Source organism: Lithobates pipiens, unplaced genomic scaffold, assembly GCF_037356315.1.
Source record: "Lithobates pipiens isolate NorthernLeopardFrog02 unplaced genomic scaffold, aLitPip1_a1.2 Scaffold_13, whole genome shotgun sequence".
In the NCBI taxonomy this organism is placed as follows: Eukaryota; Metazoa; Chordata; class Amphibia; order Anura; family Ranidae; genus Lithobates; species Lithobates pipiens.
In genome coordinates, this window is record NW_027507718.1 from 359,017,686 (window position 1) to 359,037,386 (window position 19,701).

Here is a 19,701-nt window from a genome sequence, read left to right on the forward strand (position 1 = left end):
TGAACTAAAATGATCAGCCCTAAGTATGACTATAATTACGTTCACCCCTAACTGAAATATTCAAGAATACGCTTACCTTTCTTTTTCTTATAGTGCTGTAATAGACCATTCCCTGATAATTATACAAGACCATTGCTCTCACAGAATCATAGCCATCCAGATTCAATTCAGTTTGCTTGCCCCATTGAAATGTATGTGGTGGCCTCATTGTAAATCCCTAATGGGAACGTGTTCACATGACAAAAGCACCACACGATTAAGCAAAATTGGACCCCTGGGAAGTGTAAGTTGAGAAAAAGGCTCAGAATGATGAATGTGGGCAGGTTGTGAACACAAATACAGGCACCTTGTCATAGGGTTTTGTTAAGCTGTGGTATTGTCCAGGACATCTAATCCTGCAAGGGTTTTACATGGGCTTACAAACTAAACATATCTGCATATTTACCAGTTAAATGCACACACCTCAATAAAGACGATTAAAGCTCCTAAAATATGAATATAAAAATAAAATATTGCATTTAAATTAACACCATTTGATTTATCTTTTTTAAAGAATTTTGTATTGTTTCAAATTGATCGTCATTGAGCATTAAGTGGCTAAATGGTGCAAAAATGAGCAGTCAAAGCACCCATTATATTTCATTTAGTGTAGTCAATATGCACTTTCAAACACTCTTTGAATTAGTTTACAAAATTGGAAGGAAATGTGCAACAGTTCATATCAAATGCAGGCACCTAGAGGTACCTACAGGTCCCTAAAACAGACTTCCATATTATGCTTTTGAGGCCAGATCCAGGGACAAAGCACTAACACTTACAAGTAAGCTTGTGGCTACATCCCACCCCTGCACATCCATATTGGTCCATCACTATGATTGGCTGCCTCACTGGCCAATAAGAATGTGCAGGAGACAGAAAGTAAAGAGCAAGCTTCAGCAGCTCCAGGAAGTTCCAAAGCTTTGTTAGAATTGTCTAGCAGTCAACTACAAAAGTAAAGCAATAGATGAGGCTTTTTTTTTTTCTTTGGTTCAACCCACCATTTTAAAATATTACTAAATTTCCCCATCCACAGAAAGACTTCCCTGCCATCAGAATACACTGATCAGCACTGCTGGCTATAACTTGTGGGAAAACCCTACAGGGTGGTTGTACAGTTGATCAGTAGATCGACTTCCATACAATCAAAGTACCCATACATGGATCAAAATTTGTCTGGTCCTTGCTGAATCGGTTGAATTCCAATGCCTGTATGGCCCGCTTAAATCATTATATTGTCTGTACCACCACAATTTACATATATTTTTCATGACAGATCCTCTTCATCATACAGTTTAGCCAGCTTTGGTCAGACCTGATTGTTTTAGGGGAAGCAAAGTTGATTGGTCATGTGGTACACGTTCCTATCTGATTGCTAACCTTTACAATGCTTACAGGACAATGTCAGGAGTAATGTTATAGTCTGGTAATCCTTTAGATTTTTTTTCTTTCAAACTTTTTATCGGTAGCGCACCCATGACTGAAATTTATGCGTCACATGAATCAATAAAGCAAATGTCAGAATCATATTATTATTTTAAATATTAAAGGGGTTGTAAAGGTTCATTTTTTATTTTCTACATAGGTTCCTTTAAGCTAGTGCATTGTTGGTTCACTTACCTTTTCCTTCGATTTCCCTTCTAAATGTTTTTTTTCTTTGTCTGAATTTCTCACTTCCTGTTTCTCCTCAGTAAACTTTACACCATCATCCGAGCGGTGGTTAGTCAGCCAGAACAGCTTACTGAACAGGTTACTGAGGAGGAACAGGAAGTGAGAAATTCAGACAAAGAAAACAAAGAAAAAAAACATTTAGAAGGGAAATCAAAGGCAAAAAAGATAAGTGCACCAACAATGCACTAGCTTAAAGGAATCTATTTAGAAAATAAAAAATGAACCTTTACAACCCCTTTAAGTACTTAATTCTTGTCATAATAATAATAAAACAAATCCTGGTTCAGGGCTTTCAATTATGGTTTAAGGTCTAGGCAAAATATCACATAGACTATTGTTTTCAGATAATGAGAAAAACTACTACCTCTGTACCAAATTGAAAATATTGTATAACCTCAATATGAATATTTTTGGACTTTACTGGTACAAATGAGATTATGCTCAGATTTTTTAAATAGTGTGCAAGTTTTTATTACATAATTAAAATATAAATGGATTACCCGGATCCTAAAAGCTTAAAACCCCTATCATTGCCAACATCTCCTCATGACTGATTTTCAAACATTATGTACAATCCAGGTTTAGTAAATAAAGCATACGATATACAAGTAACACATGAAACTTATAATGCCAAGTCACGAGAGCTTCCTGACTGGCTGGCTACTATAATGCATGTGGACACATGTATTGTAATCTCTAGCAACGGCAACACAGCCCCTTAAACATTAACCAATTGACCTGTTCATTAGGTAATTGGTACTGCAAATGCCATATGCCCATGCTATGTGATATGCCATGCATGCGCCCGTTTTCCTAAGTATTGAAATAACTTGAGACCAGGCAGTTGTCAATGGCAATGGAATTTCTCTTTACTTTGTAGAAATGTAATCTATTACAGCTCACAACATTACATCGCTTACATGTGGCCCGCAGTGCCCTCTGATGTACCATGAACACCTTGGGAACTGGGCACCAGTTAAGGCACATAAATTGCACATAAATTGTACAATTTAAAATTAAAGTAAACATAAGGCATTACAGTGCAACACAAAATGTATTTTATGCACCTGCCTACAAGCAAGTTAAGCTGAGTATACAATATATGATTTTTTCAGGATCTAGCTGAAATTCACTATGTGGCCCTGTCAGCCACCTCCTAACTGATTGAAAAATCAAAAGAGCTAGGCAGAAAGTTGTCAGCCAAATACAGGCTGCATACAATCAGGTGCAGCCACTGTTCATGTATTCTGAAAGGTGCTGGCTGAAACTGTTACAATACAAAAGCCACAGCAGGAGATTCATCGATCTGCACTGAATATTGTGTATGAAGGAATCTGTTAAATTGAAAATAATTTAGTCATTTGTACCCAGCTTTATAATCACTGTGAAACAACCACTTAAGGACCTGAAGGATTTGCCCCTTAATGACCAGGCCATTTTTTGCGATACGGGACTGCATCGATTTAACTGACAATTGTGCGGTCCTACGACTTTGTACCCAAACAAAATTGATGTCCTTTTTTCCCACAAATAGAGCTTTCTTTTGGTGGTATTTAATCACCTCTGCGTTTTTTATTTTTTGTGCTATAAACAAAAAAAGAGCAACAATTGTGAAAAAAGAATAATATAATATCCTATAATAAATATCCCCAAAAAACTTTAAAAAAAAAAATTCTTCATGAGTTTAGGCCAATATGTATTCTTCTTGTGATTTTTGGGGAAAAAAATCACAATAATTGTATATTGATTGGTTTGCGCAAAAGTTTTAGCGTATACAAAATAGGGGATAGATTTATATCATTTTTATTATTTATTTATTTTTTACTAGTAATGGTGGTGATCTGCTATTTTTAGGGGGACTGCGAGATTGCGGCGGACAGAGCTAAAAATTACCACTGATTACTGTATAAATGTCACTGGCAGGGAAGGGGTTAACACTAGGGGGTGATCAAGGAGTTAAGTGTTCCCTAGGGAGGTGTTTCTAAATATGGGGGCAGTGTACTGACTGTAGGAAGAGACAGGTCGCTGTTCTTGATCACTAGGAACAGCAGATCTCTCTCTACTCCCCTGGCAGAACGGGAATCTGTTTGTTTACATACACAGATCCCTGTTTGGCTCTCTGTGGAGTGATTGCGGGTGGCCAGCAGACATCATGGCCGCCGGCCATGTGCATCTGCTCCAGGTGATTAAAGTGGCCGAAGTACACCTACATCGATTTGCCAAGGGGAGCCAACCCGCTGCAGTATAATGAAGGCAGCTGGTTGGCAAGTGGTTAAACAAGAAACAGATCAGATATGGCTGTCCTTGAGTAAGTATACAATTACAAACTATACATATAAAGTAGGCTTGTAAAACATTAACACACATCAATAAGCTTATTTACATTGCAGTAAACCTGGGCCAATTGTGATATTCATATTAAATAGGTGGTATCTCTGGGTGCCTGTTCACTGCTCCAGGACCCTAAACTAGGAACACATTCATGTGCTAGAACCAACCAGCTTCTTGGTCACACTGGCTCTGGTCTGCTCCCACTTACCTCCCCTGGATAACATTTGGCCCCTCACTAACAAAATAATAAGGCATGGAAACTTTACTACCTTAATTGCAAGATTTTTATCAGGAAAACGTTTCTTTTTCAAAATATTGTTTCTGCAAAATCTCTCTGGTGATTTAAACACTATTTTTTTTATTTTACCACACAATGGCTGTCGCCTCCACCCCAACCAGATGTGAGAATTTGTCTCCTGAAACATCATTATTCACATGAACTATGTTATATGGCCTACAATAAATGGAAAAATAATGCGGTGATATAAATCAGATGTTTATCAACAAATTAACTCAAGACGAATGGTCACACTTAATTTTGCCAGCTTGTACTCAGCTGTAAAAAGATCAATTATACCACATTTTTTCTTTGCTAAAGCTGTAGGGCACATCAATCACAAGACTTGTTTGAAAGGAAGGGTAAGACAGCTAGGACAGTGCTGTTTGAGTAAGAGGAGACAGAGTATAGGAAGTTACAGAGAAATGATTAGAGTAAATTAGAATGCAGTTGAGTACAGGCAGCAGAAGACAATTGGATGTGCACAGACTGTTTGACTGTCTGAGGATGTTTTTAAGACCAGCTTTAGGCATAAATGCTTTGGTCATTTTTACACTATGGAGCATGAAGAATGAACACCTCAGACACTGACTTGAAAAGTTTTCCAAAGATACTAATAGGCATTAGATTTAAAAAAGATTGTATTAGGCAACAATCATACTTTTTTGGGGAGCAACAGACCCTGTTCATCTAGTTACTATCACATGGTTGTCAGGTAAGGTTAGTGGCACCACCAGAGTCTGCCAGCTTAACTTAGACCCTTCACTGTGCCCTCCCTTTGGACACTGGAAAAGATAATCTGCTAAAAACAACTTTGCTGTCTATGGAGGCACTGCCCTATTTTTGTATCTCAACGCAATTTTACTATACCAGCATATCTGGCTACTCTAAGGTCATTAAGCAGTTAAATGATGGCAAAAATTCCTACTCCTATTCAATGGCCAGACATTTGGGCAAACATTGGGGCATTTCGAAAGTCAGTGGAAGCAATTTGCAACATGTTGCCAATTTTAATAGTTCTTGTGATTTACAAAATGAGAAGCAACGGGTCTCATTGTTTCAGAAAGTGTGCAGATGTCTCCACCTTGACATTGGCCTGTCTATAGCTTTGAAGAAAGGAAGATCACTGGCATCACAGTCATGCACAGCAAGACATCAGCTTTATTAAGTCATTGATGTATACAGCACAGTCAACATGTTTCCACCATAACCGCCTTACTCATGACTAGTCAGTCATGAGTAAGGCTGCCTGACTGATTAGTAATGAGTAAGGCTGCTATGGCGGAAATGCATTGACTGTTTGTGCTGTATACAACAATGTCTTAATAAAGCAGATGTCATGCTGCAGTTGATCATGACTGCAGTGATCTTCCTTTCTTTAGTTCTTCAGCAGACCACAATCCATGCATGAGTACCATGCATTCAGCAGTGGATGTTTAATTAAGGAGCTAGAAGTGCTGCTTTTTGTTTGCAGTCTATCTATAGATTTACCTGTTTTTGGGATCCATCTAAACTTTTTTTGCAGCATGTCAGGTGACATATATGACAGCGATGTCATATTTGACATATTGCAATGTAACTTTAGATTATTCAGCCCAAATATTGCATTAGCCAGGCGAGCTGATTACGGTTTATCTTTGTTAGGCCCCTTTCACACATGCGGACAGTATGTCCGTATTTCATCCATCCGTTCGCGGATGAAATACAGACATACATGCATCCCTATGGTATAGCGGGTGTCTGCGGATGAACATCCGCAGACACCCGCTATTGTCCACCTCCGCTACTGTCCGATTCTGCAGACGGAGGAAAATCCTATTTTTCTATCCGTCTGCAGAGCGGATCGGATGAACATGGACAGACGGTCCGTGGTCATCTGATCCCCATAGATGAGAGCGGAGAGCTTAGCGGGGACAACGGAGCGATCCCCGCTGAGCGAGCGGATCATCACGGGGCGGATCATTACTGATCCGCCCCGTGTTAAAGGGGCCTAAAGAAGATCAAAACCCAATCCCTGACATGTCATGAAACTTTTTTTAAATATTTATAAATCTGCAGGTTTTATTAAAATAATATGTGCCAATCCTGCCATGAAAGTCCTTATTCAGGTGCCTCCTGGTATGGGGTGACAATTGTCTCCCAGTTGTGCTTCTACATTGTCACGTAAGTGTCCCTGGTGCTGACTACAAGTGGCCAAGATGACACACTTTGTGCATCATTGTCCCTATCAGAAAGCTGATCTTGAGCAATGGTATGCAGCAGACAATGGAGTGGTGCAAGTAGACAGGAATTGGCTAAAATAGGGTGGAGGAGATCAGAAGTGATGAGATTCAAAAAAGATTGAGAAAAAAGGTGAATAGTGCATTAGCAGAATAAATGTTGCCCAGTTAGGGCTAAAATCTACTTTTTAAGCAAGCCTGTCAATATGGTCCAATAACCATAAAGTAAAGCCAGGCCTATAACAGAAGACAATGTATACTTTCCCACAACTCATGTAATAAAATTCTACTGTGATTCTTCACACAGGCTCCTAAGTTGTGGGGGCAAGCAGAAGGCGCTACGGCACTCAAAAATTCCCAAATCTCCAAAGCAGTGGTTCTCAGTCCTCAGGACCCACTAACAGGCCAGATTTGAAGTATTACCTTGGGGAGATGCAGACTAGAATACTGCAAGCACTGAGCAGCAAAATATATCACCTATGATGTATTTCAGTTATCTTGCAAACAAGGCCTGTTGTTGGGTCCTGAGGATAGAAGTTGAAAACCAATGCTCTAAAGGTTGCATGATCGTTACCATTCACAAGGTGTTCCTGCCAGATTTTCACAAGCAGTAGCTTGTAAAACTCTAAGTGCATATGAGGTTCCTTGGACTATAAACTCTCGCTGGAAGAGCACACATACCTGTTGCCAAAACATTACCCTCTTCATTGTCAGCATTAGGTCACACACCAAAATTAGCATCTTTACTTTATCTTCTGTGTACACCACTCTAGGCACCAGATCACATGATACATTATTGCAGTGGATTGAGAAGATAGGACTGTGTTTGTTAAATATCAGCACCACTAATTGACTGATACTGTGCCTATTAAAACATTACTATCTCAAGGGCTTCCGCAGTCCTATTGAAGCTCTCAAGCAGATGATGAATGACTAACCTGATAATTTAGCTGATTTCAACAGAACATATTTACTATAGGCCCCCATTGTAGTGAAGAGGGGGCAACATAGTATCAGTTGCATATAAGGGTATTCGACTTGGACTGTTAACGTCCCACCCCTCTAGGTCAAATTAAATAGCCTGCAGAAAGAAATCATTGTCTGACCTCAGCCTATTGTCTGCATTATCAGAGTACAAGTATTTTAAGGAATGTAACAAAGACAGACAAGTAAAAAAGGAATCAGCATCTATATATAGTGTGATGTTTTTATGAATATAAAAAATAATCAAAATGATCTAAAATGTCTAGCGTTTATCACGTGGAAAAGGCCAGTAAAGTTACATGAGGAATAGTGTAAAAATAAAATGTTTAATTAAAAAAAAACTTGTTTAATATGAACTTTTAGTAGAATCTCTAGTCTAGAGTTAAAAGATCAACTTTTTTTTTGGGGGGGGGGGGGGGATTGAATATTTTTAAACTGATTATCAATACAAGGCTAGGAACTTTAGTTGAGGGAAATCGCGGCAGATGCTCTAACCCTTCCCTACTCCATTCAAGATAAAAAAAAATGATAGATTAAATGTTTTACTATAATCTATGGTTATAGCAGAACAATGCAGATTTGTGAATACCGAAGAACATTAAATTAGTATTACAGTTCCTTTATCTAGTTAGTAAGCTATTACATGGCCTGTTGCTTTTGAAAGCTAAAAGGAAACCTGTAAAAAAGAAAAGCATGGGAATTTCCACTGCTTAGCTTTTCTTCTGGAGTACTAATTTCCTGGCTGTCAACCTGATCCTCTGGCTTCAAAACTTGGCGTTACTGTCATTGAATGAATATGGATACGACAACTTTTTACTTTTTCTAACTTTCCTTTTGAGCATACTGGTTCACTTATTCAGGTTTACAGGTTTGGGAAAATTTCCAAGAATTTTTTTTTCAGGAGAAGGTCAGCAGTGATAGCCCCATATTTCTTACGTGACAGTTTTAGTTTAATTTAGTAACACTGGAGAGACTCATCAAGCACAATACTTATAGTTGGTAATTACGCCTCTCTTTTCATCTCCTGACCTGCACTGAAACAATGACAATGGGCTTCTTTTTTTTGGCTGCTCTCAGCAATACCGTTTGCCTGTTTCAAAAATCTTGTTTGAAAAACAAAAATAAATTATTTAATAATTAAATTCAGTTTTTTTTTTCTGTTAAATAAGACAGCTGTAGGAGACTTGTAATGTCCAATGTAGGGAGCTTGATGATGTTTATTCTGTGTACCATTGCAAAGATTCTAGATAGTTTACCTACCATCAACACGTTCAGTACTTTTGTCCTCGAATGACCTACATCTAAATTGCTTTTTTTTTTATTTCTAGGTCATCTATAAAAACCGAGGAAGATGGAAATGGAAAAGTATTATTTATTAAAGGATGCTCTGCGCATATCGGATACACATCTCTGTGGACCAGGATCGCTTGTCACTTGGCTTAAGGAAGATGAGCAGCGACCAAAATTAAAGGATGAAATCATTGCCTTGAGACTGCTATAAGACTTCAAATACCACAGTGACAGCTAGGTGCTGTGCATCCAGCTGTGTCCCAACAGACTAAAGAAAGCAAGCAATCCAATGTATAATGTGTTTAAAAGACTGAGAAAAGCAAAGTATCGGATCCCCAGGAGCCTGTTCTTGAAGACAAGCCTGCTATATGTACCATACCGCAAGGCAGCAGTCTCTGTAGTTGCATGTATCAAACTGCTTCACTAGAACTGCTGCTGATCTCTTCATCTCACAGCCCACGTTATTTTATTTTTTACAGAAGATTGGATTTCATACAACAGCTACTGGAATTTTTATTGGTATGGCTCCCATCAAACTATGCAAACAAGATGCAGAAAATAGGAGTTACTACAAAACCCACTAAGACATGTGGTCTCATACAACGGCATTTGCTGCCATACTGACAAGGACACATTTTTTTAGACCAGGGGTCTCCAAACTGTGGCCCACCAGTTGTTCAGGAACTACAATTCCCATCATGCCTAGTTATGTCTGTGAATGTCAAAGTTTTACAATGCCTCATGGGACGTGTAGTTCCGCAAGAGCTAGAGGGCCATAGTTTGGAGATCCCTGTTTTAGACCATCACCACATTGCACAGTTAAAGCCTAAGTTTGGTAGATTCTTATTTATAATCAGCACAGGGGACAGTACTTACATTGAATGAGAAGTGTCCCTTGCTAACTACTGTCTTAGTTCAACACTTACGTTCACTACCCTCCCTACCAATACCACTGCAGTGGAAATATTCCAGCATTGCGGGGGTTAAGAGAGCCAACTATTCCCACCCCTTCTGCCCCCTCCTACATTCAAAAAAGCTGTACTATAGTTTCCAGCAATGAAAAGCGCTCTACGAATGAAAGGTCCCTCTGCTCCATTCATAGAGCGCCTTTTGGTGCTGGAAGCTATATCGTTCCTTGTGCTGATTTTAAAAAATAAAAATAAACTTAGGCTTTATTATCTTGAAAATACTATGTGACATTTTTATTTTTTTACTTCTTCAACAGATTTAAAGTAAATATGTAATGATACAAATATGGGATACATTGCTGGCTGTCATGCTTACCTTTTGCTTTTAATATTTTTTTTGTATAATCAGTATTTATTGCAAAATGACAGAAACAGAAATAAAAACATTAAAACAAGACAGGTTCAACATCTCGTATAAGTGAAAAACCCTTTGGCCTCGTAAAGCCGCATAAGGGTCATTTCAACAGTGTATAGGTTGAACAGACATACATACATAAGGAGGGAGATTCCTAAGGTAAGGAGAGTGTCGTGGGTTCTCTTGTAGTGGGTAGACTGTAAGTGACCCTCTACCTCCTGCGCGTCCCGGGAGCCCCACCACCACCACAGAGATTCGGCCAGAACGTCTCAACTCTCCAATAGCAGAGGTTCCACCCGAAGGTTCCGGGATTAGAGGAGGGGTCAATGTCTGCCATCTATCCAGCTCGGGTGTATCTGCTTTTAATATTTTGAGTCTCTAACTCAAACAAGAATAAATTAAATAAGTCCCGCCAATATGCTAGATCTTGTCAATGGTCAATGAATCAATTAGTACTGATGCCAAAGGAATAAGCATGAGGGACAGTGAAATAAGTTGACATCTGCAGCTCCCATATTTCTATCATTGCAATCCTTTTTTGCTACCCAATGATGTTATCAAGATCACAGAAAGGGCTTACTGAAATTACATTGGACTGACCTTCATGTAACAGTTAAAGAAAGAATTATTCATATTTAAAAGTATTTTGACATTTTGGGGTCCATTTACTAAAATGGAAGAGTGGTGCAGCTGTGCATGGTAGCCAGTTCTCACTTCAGCTTGTTCAACGAAGTTTTGACAAAAAAAAAAACCTGGAAGCTGATTGGTTTCTTTGCACAGCTGCACCAATTTTTACACTCTCCGGTTTGAGTAAATCAACTCGGTTATGTTATGTATGTTGTTGTAAATATCGAATCAGTGTTCAAAATTAGCTGCTAAGTATGTATTTTTTTAATAGGGTTTATATATTTTGTTAAAGTAAAATAAATCTAGCATCTCTAAGTTTTTTTTCTTTCCCATAAAAGTCTATATTGTAAATATAGCAACACAGCACCAATTCCACCATGTACAGTATCTGCCATGTGCCACCCTAGGTAAAAAGCATGTCAGTGGTAGTATACTGTATATTAACTCATCTAAAAAGGGACATAGGTAAGGCCAAGTTGGGGGACACGGTTTCCATATAACAGTCCTGATAAACTCTTTCCAAAACCTTAGGAGTCAGCACTGCTTATGCAACACTCGTTCATAAACAAAAGAGGACCTAACCCTAACTGTAATTGCCCTTGCCTGTATGCACTAATGCAAAGGTCTGATAGGGTTCTTCTATATGTTGACTGCTATTGCTCCACTACTAGCTGAAAGTGAAATGAGATCAGCTGATGTGTAGTACAGGTTGTAGTGCTCCAATCCATGGCTTGATCAGTGGATCCCCCTTAGCTGAATTCCACAAAAAGTTAGAGGGTGCTGGAAACGGCACAGTATGAGTGTCTATAGTTTCTTCACTCCTTGGACTCAATTTTCCACACTGGCCTAACCTACCTCCCAGCAACTGGTAGCCACATTTGTGGAGATAGGTTGCAACTGAGAGGTACAAGTGGAGAAAGGTCCTCCAGCACATAAGGAGGCAATGCCAAAATATACACATCAGTTTTACAGTAATACTACATATTATAGAGGTCTTAAATGATCCTAACATTTATACTTGTGTAAAGCTTCAAATACAGATGATAGCCAATATATGAAAAGGTTTGCAAGGTAAATCATACTCCTATTCTCAGCTGATCTCAAGGTAAGAAGCCAGTGGTCTTTATGTTTCCTCGTCTTGGCCTAGCTGTACCATTCCATTCCCAAAGGTCAACACTGGAGCGGGAGGTTGTTGAATGGTAAAAGTAACTCAATATCAGATTTCCAGGAATGGCACTTGAGGTTAAAGGTGGATCGGAGTTGTTGCATGACTCACAAGTCTGTCTGTCAGAATTTTGGTCCCTTATTTCAAAACCCTTTGCATGCTCATTAGCCAGATCTGAGCAGGATATCATAATGAGACTCTTTTTCACCATGGTAATGAGGATTTCTCCAGCTCTGATCTATTTTGGCAGATGGCTAAAACAACAATGTAATAGGTGTAATACAAAAAAAAAAATGGTCAAGGGCATTTCTAATGTGGTGCATCATAAAGAAAGTCACATGGAGTAATTTTGTGTATGAAGAATTTTACTGAGTGTTCTTATTTAACAATGGTGTATGTAGCGACAGCCCAGGGCCCATTGCTGTGTGTTTTTTCACACCTTAACATGCAATGTAATAAGGCATTTTTTTTTCAAAATATTTAGTTGGCAATGCATCAAAAAGGCTCAAAAAGCCAAACATGCACAGTTTCTGACCACAGTGCAAGGCAGTGTTAGCATGCAGGTGGATTGAAACGGCATTGCCCTTGTGCAGTGATGGCAAACCTTGGCACCCCAGCAGTTTTGGAGCTAGATTTCCCCTGATGCTCAACTACACTGCAGCGTGCATGAGCATAATGGGAAATGTAGTTCCAAAATTTCTGAAGGTTCGCCATCACTGCCCTATTGTTAATTCAAAATTAATGGCACTGCAACTTGCTAACACATGTAATGTACATCAACGTGCATTGCAGTAACATGAGCTTTAACATGCACATTACCTCAACATGAAAATGAAAATGTCTGTGCTCGACTCCTAAAGTGTATGTAAACTTCAGTAATTAAGTTCTTTTATTTGCGCGCCTTTGGTCTGTTAAATACACATTTACATTTTGTTATATTTGTACAAAAACATACCAGTTGATCCTTCCAGAAATCGAGTGAGCTGATAACTTCCAATAGTTTTTATAATTTTGCAACACAATAAGTGAGTCAATTATTTTATATATATATATATATATATATATATATATATATTTATGCCAGACAGTAAAATATGCATATATATCAATCTTTATACAGTTATTTTTAATGCATGCCAGTCTTCTAGTTGTGTTCATATTTCTAATTACAAAATGTGTATAGTGAAAGTATGCACTTGTAAAAATGTATGTTGTAATAAACTATGTATTTTTTTTTATGGTGGCTCAGTATTTGTCAGCTTTGTAAATTTTAGATTTAACCAAAAAGCCAAAAAGCTTCAGACTGGCTTAAAAACGGAACACTTGATAAACAATTTTATTTTAAAACTAGTGGGGCTTGTGAAAAAATAATATAAAAAAGCAGACATTTCCTTTGACCAGAAATTAGGCATTTGGAAGATATTTATTTAAAAGACGTTTATTATTCATTTTTAAACCTGAACTCCAGGCAAATTGCAAAGTACACAGTTGGAATACATGTACTTCCTGACAAATTATTTGTATTTCTGTTAATACAGATTTATACAACACTGCAAGATAGCAAACCCAGGCTAGTGACTTGACATTTCTATACTGTAGTTGAGTAATTAACCTAGGGCCACTGATAAGGCAGTACAGCCAGCTGTCCGTTATTGGGCCTGGGCCCCATCAGTTCAAAAGGGGGGCCTGGGCCCTTGCTAAGCAGAAGGCTGGCTGTACTGTCTTATTGCAGGCACTAATCCTCTTCTGCCTCCCCCTGCAGCGCTGCAGACTTCTCCTCCTCTCCTCTTCTCCATCCCACCAGCTGCACTGCAGGGAGATTGGTTCTAGCACATGCACCCCCTTCCATCTGCTGTCCAGGCCCCCTCATGTGCCCCTTTCCCACGCATCGCTGCCAGCTTCCCTCCTCTCCTGCCGGAAGCTGCTGCGCGGCATACAGAGGGGTTTTTCAGCATGGAGAGTTGGGAAAGAGGCTGGTAAATATGTATTTCACTGGCCCCTTCCTTTCCTTAATGAACACGGCACCAATCACTCCTCCGTCCATTCATTGCTGAAGCATAGTAAATTGTTTACTATGCTTCAGTTTGTGAAAGAGCAGGAAGCCTCAGAGCGCTTCCTATTCATTCAGCTGTGCAGCTGCAGAGAAAGGGACTGATAAAGCTATATCCTCAGTCACTTTCGGGGGGAGGGGGGAGGTGTTGTCAGGTAGGCTGCATGGAGCCCATGATTTCCAACAGCAGCCCTGAATACACCTAGGTCACCTTCTTGTCCAAAGTCTGTGATTGGATAATGAAGGAGTAGAAATAGAAAGAAAGATAAGATCACCACTCACTCTGTCACCATGTTCATGCAGAGTAATGATTGGTCCCTATTGCTGCCCTTCCTTGTCCTAGTAGGAGTTCTTCTGCTCATGGAATAACAAGACGCTCTTTTCAAGTAAAATTTGAACACTTACACTAATTACATCTCAAAATATATTTAATGATTTTTACTGGATACATCACCACATTTGTTTTTTTTTTTTCTTTCTGCCTGGAGCTAAATTTTAATCCATTCCTAGATCCTTTCCAAAACATGTTAGTACTAGGAGTACAATATGAAAGAAAGCTGACAATCTTTGTATACTGATATTGAGTGATATTAATTAACATTAAGAGTCAAAATCAAGTACACAAAGATAGAGTAATCAAGTGTTAAAGTGAATATATGGCGTTTTATATATACAGTATTCTTTATTATAATTTGTATTAAAAAAAAAAAAAAAGTCCCCTAAATATGACATATTACATGACTATTTTATATTTTCTGTGTTCAGCCAAAAGGTGGGGTGCTAGGTTCCTTTTGTCATGTTCAGGCCAACCAAGGCTAAGTTCACCTTTACAGAAAAAATTAATAAATGCACAGATTTTCAGCCTCCTCGCGACCAGAGTAGGGCAATGGACCCTGCTCTTGTCTTGGTGATGTCAGGACCAAAGAACGGTGGAGGGGGGTGGGAGCTGAGTGCAAAAGCTGCATAGACCAGTCTAGCTGCAGGGAAGAGTTGGGGATCAGGTACGTATATCTGCTTTTATTGTTCTACTAGATATAAACCAGCAATTATCCCTGTAAGTGACCTTTTTTTTTTATTTGTCCAGAGTCGAGCCTTAAAGAAAATCTGTCACTTTATTATAAATTTAGAGCAGAAGTCACAGCCAAAAAATAAAATAAAAAGATATGGATGAAAAGCACATATATAATATATGCAGTACTTTTTTTCCGCTATGAACTGTCCTCAGTCTGATGGCCACCATCATTCACCCACTTACTGTAAGCCCATGCTTTCCTGGACCCACCCCAGCCTGTTATTGGATAGTGAAAGGAGGAGCAGCAAAATCTCTCCGTCACTCTGCTCTCTTCCTACCAGCATGCTTCTGGTCAGCACATGAACAGCTTGGCTCCTTGTGCAGCATATTCCTCACACTCCCCAGCAATGCAAATGTATGGAAACCCTGCTTAATGAGTGATGATATGTGTTTTGATGCATTTCCATTGATTAACATAGAGAAAGCATCAGGAGGAAACACTCATATCTTAATGTTTGTAATTTATTTTAGCAACTGCTGTGAGTCGTTCGCTTATACTACATGTGGTCAAAAGGATGAGTCCCCTCTTCAAAAAAACTCCCCCCTCAATGCGTCACCTACCCCCGACCCCACACATTTGACTTCAGGGCAGTGTTCTAAAACTAGTAACCCTCCAGCTGTTATGAAACTACAAGTCCCATGATGCCGCTGCCTGTGGGAGTCATGCTTGTAACCGTCAGCCTTGCAATGTATCATGGGACTTGTAGTTTCGCAACAGCTGGAGGGACGCCAGTTTGAGACCCCTGCTTTAGGGTAAACATCACCACTCTAGTCCTCTATGCAATCCCTACCAGTAGATCCCGATTGGCTCTCAGTGCTTCCATTCCCACTCTCAGCTGTATAGGGATTGTAGGGCAATAAATATACAGAGGTAGTTGCAGGACTGGTGCAAGGATATTTGACACTCTAGGCAAAACCTAATTTTGTCTCCCCCGTTGGCTCCACCCCTGACCCCCACCCCCTTTGTCCTGCCCTGTGACAGGAGGTGGCGCTTTTCAGAAAGCATGGGCTTTGCTTCCTTTAGCGCTGGCTCCAGTGCTGCACTGCGCCTGTAACTACACTGCCGGTCGGACAGGGCAGCTGCCTGAGACTGACATAGTTACATGCTGCAGCCTGCAGAACATGCAGACGTGGCGGGAAACCAGTGGCCGGGCGCCCCTAGGCAGCATTGCGCCCTAGGCGGTTGCCTAGTTTGCCTAGTGGTAGCACCGGCCCTGGGTACTTGTATTAACAAAATGTAAACAGTCCTAACAATTTTTGAATTATTGCACAGCCTCATTTATTTGCCTAGAGTCCTATTTTACTGAACTTGAAAGAGAATGTACTAAAATATTAATGATACATTTGTGATAGTTAAACGGAACCTGTACAGGCAGTTCCTGGGTTCAGAAAATTAAGTCCTGCTAGATCACCTCAGGCTGGCCCATTTTGCAGGTATAGCTATGTAAAATAAAAACTTAAAAATAAGTGCCTATACTGTTTAAAATCCAGTAATGCACTGTTTCACCCTGCTCTGCACATGCTCAGTTGCTCTCCATTTTTAGTTTGTGGAGGCCAATGTGCTGAAAGCAGAATTAACCACTTCCGCCCCGGAAAGATTTACCCACTTCCTGACCAGGCCATTTTTTGCGAATTGGCACTGCGTTACTTTAACTGACAATTGCATGGTCATTTAATGCTGCACCCAAATAAAATGTATGTCCTTTTTTCCCCCTTTTTTTGGTGGTATTTAATCACCACTGCGTTTTTTTTTTTTTTTTTCGCTAGAAACAAAAAAGACTGACAACTTTGAAAAAATAAATATTTTTTACTTTCTGCTATAAAGCATGCCAAATAAAAAAACAAATGTCTTCATAAATTTAGGCCAATATGTATTCTGCTACATATTTTTGGTAAAAAAATAAAAATAAATAAGTGTATCTTGATTGGTTTGCGCAAAAATGATAGCGTCTACAAAATAGGGGAAAGATTTGGCATTTTTATTTTTTTTATTAATAATGGTGGTGATTTTTAGCGGGACTGAGACACTGCAGTGGACGGATTGGACACCTAGCTGACATTTTTGACACATTTTGATTAGTGCTCAAAATATGCACTGGCATTGAACTAATGACACTGGCAGGGAAGAGGTTAAATATGTTATGTGCAGAAACACAGGATCTCTGTGTCATCTCCTGAGAGATCTGCCTTGTTTAATATAGCAGATCCCCGTACTGTCTCTGCGGGGAACAACCACGGGCTCTATGTCTGCTGGACCTGCTGATTGGCTACCCCGCTGGCCAATGGGCACACGTGCCCACTGAACCTCGTGCACAAACCAACGTACACCTGCGGTGATTCGCGCAGCCGAGTACAGTATAACTGTGGTGGCTGGTCAGCAAGAGGTTAAGCACTCCTATCCTTTACAGCCAAGGAAGCTGTTTCTGTTTGAACTGCAACTGCCATGGTTCTGCACATGTGATCAGTTATGACACCAGTCATTTCATGGCTTGTCAGTTTGGTTCAGGACACAATCAAATCAAATCAATTGAAAACGTTAATCAATTGGTTTAGTCTCGCTTTATTATTTACTGCTAAGGCTTTGGGCTTCAGCAAGAAAAACAGGAGCAATTTAGAATGTATGTTCCCTACTAAATAACATTTGTTATGCTGTTTTTATGTTGTGATGGGTTAAGTTGAATTTGTATGCAAGTTGGAACAGGTACATATTTTAGGTGTAACTCCAGCTTAAAAAATATATTTTTAAGATTTGGATAGCATAGGGAAGGGTTGACACACCTGTAACCATAAGTGCGCGCACAGGGTGTGCCGGATGTGCCTGGACACACCCTAATCACCCATAGTTACCAACTGTCCTGGATGACATGCACATTACTAAGATGAATCTCCTCCCCCAGCAGTTTCAGGTGCTCCAAACACTCTGGTTGACTGCAGTAACACCCCCAAGGTGGAACCTGCCTCCTCCTTTAACCTTTAACTTCAGCTTCTTTAGTGGTCGTCTTAGAGGTGTGTTTGGGGTCGCTATCATGTTGGAATACTACCCTGCGGCCCAGTCTCTGAAGGAAGGGGATCATGCTCTGCTTCACTATGCCACAGTACATGTTGGCATTCATGGTTCCCTCAATGAACTGTAGCTCCCCAGTGTCGGCACCACTCATGCAGCCCCAGATCATGACACTCTCACCAACATACTTGACTGTAGGCAAGACACACTTGTCTTTGTACTCCTCACCTGGTTGGCACCACACACGCTTGACACCATCTGAACCGAATAAGTTTATCTTGACACCATCTGAACCGAATAAGTTTATCTTGGTCTCATCAGACCACAGGACATGGTTCCAGCAATCCATGTCCTTAGTCTGCTTGTCTTCAGCAAACTGCTTGTGGGATTTCTTGTGCATCGTCTTTAGAAGAGGCTTCCTTCTGGGACAACAGGCATGCAGACCAATTTGATGCAGTGTGCGGCGTATGGTCTGAGCACTGACAGGCTGAAAGCCCCCCCCCCCCCCGTCCATTTCCTAAAGACAACCTCTGGATAGGACGCTGAGCACGTGCACTCAACTTCTTTGGTCGACCATGGCAAGACCTGTTCTGAATGGAACCTGTCCTGTTAAACCGCTGTATGGTCTTGGCCACTGTGCTGTAGCTGTGATAGAGATAGACAGGCCATCTTTATGTAGAGCAACAAGTCTTTTTTTTTCAGACCCTTTAGAGAGTTCTTTGCCATGAGGTGACATGTTGAACTTCCGGGGACCAGTAAAATTTAACACACCTGCTCCCCATTCACACCCGAGACCATGTAACTCTAAACGAGTTACGTGACAACGGGGAGGGAAAATGTCTAATTGGGCCCAATTTGGACATTTTCACTTAGGGGTGTACTCACTTTTGTTGCCAGCAGTTTAGACATTAAATGGCTGTGTTGAGGTATTTTGAGGGGACAGCAAATTTACACTGTTATACAAGCTGTACACTCACTACTTTACATTGTAGCAAAGTGTAATTTCTTCAGTGTTGTCACATTAAAAGATATAACAAATTATTTACAAAAATTTGAGGGGTGTACTTTGTGAGATACTGTATATATATATTTATATACACAAAAAATATTACCAAAAGTATTGAGATGCCTGCCTTTACACAAATATAAACGTTAATGGCATCCCAGTTTTAGTTCGTCGAGTTTAATATTGAGTCAGCTCACCCTTTGCAGCTATAACAGCTTCAACTCTTCTGGGAAGGCTGTCCACAAGGTTTAGGAGTGTGTCTGTGGGAATGTTTGAGCATTCTTCCAGAAGTGCATCTGTGAGGTCAGGAACGGATGTTGGGCGAGAAGGCCAGACTCGCTGTCTCCGCTCTAATTCATCCCAAAGGTGTTCTATCAGGTTGAGGTCAGGACTCTTAGCAGGCTAGTCAAGTTTTGCCCCCCAAACCCATTCATCCATGTCTTTATGGACCTTGCTTTGTGCACTGATACACATGTTGGAACAGGAAGGGGCCATCCCCAAAACTGTTCCCATAAAGATGGGAGCATGAAACTAAATTTTTGTTATCTTTCAGATGAGGAACATTTTCATCAAGTACAGAAAATATCTGTTGCTCTTGCCAGAAATTGGGTAGCTTTGTTGATTATAAAATATAGCAAAGCTAAAG

General features: G+C 40.0%; 1 protein-coding gene across 1 annotated transcript in view; it reads left to right on the forward strand.

Annotated features, from left to right (window-relative positions):
* APELA (apelin receptor early endogenous ligand) overlaps positions 1-9,997 on the forward strand; it is a 29,277-nt gene extending 19,280 nt beyond the window's left edge. The window contains exon 3 of the mRNA XM_077477157.1: positions 8,847-9,997. The gene's annotated coding sequence lies outside the window, so the exon portion shown is untranslated. The remainder of the gene's footprint in view (positions 1-8,846) is intronic.
* The last annotated feature ends 9,704 nt before the right edge of the window (positions 9,998-19,701 follow it).